Consider the following 2,592-nt stretch of genomic DNA (forward strand, 5'->3'; position numbering starts at 1 on the left):
TGGCTTTTGACAGAAAGTGGAAGAATATGGAAGATATACTGCTGAGTGAAGCAAGCCAAGCTATGAAGGAGAGACATTGTATGTCCCTACTTAATATATACCAAGTGTCTGCATTCTACGACTTAAACTGATTGATTAAAATATATACAAACACAAGAGATGGGTGTAAATGCCAGATGTAGTGTGTGTGTAGGAGTGGGGCTTAGGGGAGTTCATTTGGAGGAGGGATACAGAGGAAGACCATTGACAGGACAGGGAGGTGTAGTGTTATCTGTTGAAAATATTTTGATCAACTGGACTGGGGAGAAATGTTCACATATTGAAATGTTTGCTTTGTAAGCTAAACAATATGATTGAATGTATATAAAAAATAATAAATTTAAAAAATTTGAGAAAACAAAAACCTTTTACTCGTATTTAATAAAAAATGCATGCCATGACTATATTTAAGGAAATAAGAACAAATTAAGAGTAATTTCAAAATTCCTGGCTATTTTTCAATTAGGAAAACAGACTTAGAGATAGGTTATGAATTTTTTTCCTCTTTTAGTATCATTTTGTTTTTGGTGGACTCATGGTATAAAAAGAAAGAAAAAAGAAGGAAAAGAAGAGAATGGGGAAGAAGGAAGGAAAGAACAAAGGAAGAAAGGGAGGCGGGAGGGAAAGAAGACTAACTTGTTTTCTCACTTCATGGATGTTCACTCTCCAAAAATCTAGATCTAGATTTCTAGGCTTTTGTTTGTTCTTTTGTGTTTGTTTTATTAAAGGCTAAGGGAAAAAATAATAATTTCCCATAAATACTTTTGGAAGTGGAAAAAAATATTCAATTCAATTGACATATGTATGAAGAGTTTAGTTAAAATAGCAATGAATCTCAGAAAAAGACATCCTCTAGAATCATCAAACTAAGATATACAGTTGTTTTTTTCATTGCACACCCAGAATTTTAGAACAGAAACTTAAAACCTTTGGTAAAGTACGAAAAAAGATTATCCAAAGGATCTAGAAAAGAGCCTAACCACTATTATGTGCTCAATATATGTTAGTTTCTGGGTTTTGCTTTTGTTTGTCAGGATTCTGTAAGCTATTTTTGATTCTCTTGCAGTTCAGCAAGAATATAATCCTCCTTATTTACATACATCCTCATTTTCTTAGCATTATAAACAGGCTGAGTTACTCTCTTTTTCAACAAACTTTTCATGGCACTTTTCATTTCCTTGTTCTCACTGTGGATATTACAGGATTTAACATAGGGATAAGGATTGCAAAGAACACAGTCACCAACTTGTCTATAGGATAGATGGCCACTGGGTGTGTGTAGGTGAATATGTAAGGCACAAAAAAGAGTACAACGACAGTAAAGTGGGAGTCACATGTGCAGAGGGCTTTGCTGTGTCCTTCAGAGCCATAGGATTTCAGACAGCTCAAGATAACTACGTAGGAGATGTGTGGCATAGACAAAATGAGCAAGCACATAGCTCCACTGTTGGCTGCCACCACCATTCCCAGCCTGTAGGTGTCTCTGCAGGAAAGTTTCAACAATGGGAAAAGGTCACACATGAAGTGTTGGATGACATTGGGACCACAGAAGGGCAAGTTGACCATAAAAAGAACCTGCACAGTGGCATGTGGTATGCCACCAATCCAAGCTACCACCACCAAGACGTGACAGAGCCCCTGTCTCACTGTAGTCATGTAGTGCAGGGTCTTGCAGATGACCACGTAGTTATCATAGGCTATGACAACAAGGAGGATGATCTCTGATCCTCCCAGGAGGTGCTCCACAAATAGCTGAGTGAGGCAGCCCCCGAAGGAGATGGTTCTCTGGTAGAGCATGTCAATGATCATTTTGCAGGTGGTGACACAGGTATAGGAGGCATCTATGAAGGACAAGAAGTGAGAAAAAAGTACATGGGAGTCTTAAGGGTGATGCTGAGGGAGACAGTGATAAACATGAGCAGATTAGTCAGCACGGTAAATAGAAAAATGAGCAAAAAGATAATGAAGTATATCTTCTGAGAATGTGGATTCTGTGTGAGTCCCAGGAGAATAAGTTCAGTCACGTTGTTGGGAGGCATGGGTTGACCCATTCACATAGTAACACTTTACGTGGGCCTGAACTATCTATAAGAGATAAAAATAAAATATAGTTAATTAGTTATGAAAGGATTACTGTCCAAATTTCATGGTACCAAAGTAGTGTAGTTTCTATGGTTTTAGAGCCCCAGTAATTACTTTGTTTATTTTCCCCTTCCTTCATAATGCTTCCTGTCTCATCTGATACCTAGTGTTTGTTTGTAAAATATTTATGGGCATGGGACCAGTGGTTGGCTTAATGGCTATGCCACTAGACTCCCATGTAGTCGACTGTGGTTCAAGTCCCAGACCTGGTGGTTTGGACTCACACCAGGCACATGGGCATACGTGCCCAAGATCCTGAGAACAGAATGGAGGAGTGGAGATTGTGGCATGGCCATCCCCTCTGGGGTGTGATTTCTCGCTTTTTGTCTCTCTGTCTCTCTCTCTCTTGCTGGGAAGCACAGGTGCCCTATAGCAAAATCCTCTTCAAGAAAAAAAATGGATATGATTTAT

At 38.9% G+C, this 2,592-nt stretch overlaps 1 pseudogene; it reads right to left on the minus strand.

The window, feature by feature from the left end:
- Positions 1-1,084: 1,084 nt before the first annotated feature.
- Positions 1,085-2,078, minus strand: LOC102471449 (olfactory receptor 140-like; annotated as a pseudogene).
- Between the last annotated feature and the right edge of the window lie 514 nt (positions 2,079-2,592).

Source organism: Tupaia chinensis, unplaced genomic scaffold (assembly GCF_000334495.1).
Source record: "Tupaia chinensis unplaced genomic scaffold, TupChi_1.0 Scaffold000417_1, whole genome shotgun sequence".
Classification (NCBI taxonomy): domain Eukaryota; kingdom Metazoa; phylum Chordata; class Mammalia; order Scandentia; family Tupaiidae; genus Tupaia; species Tupaia belangeri.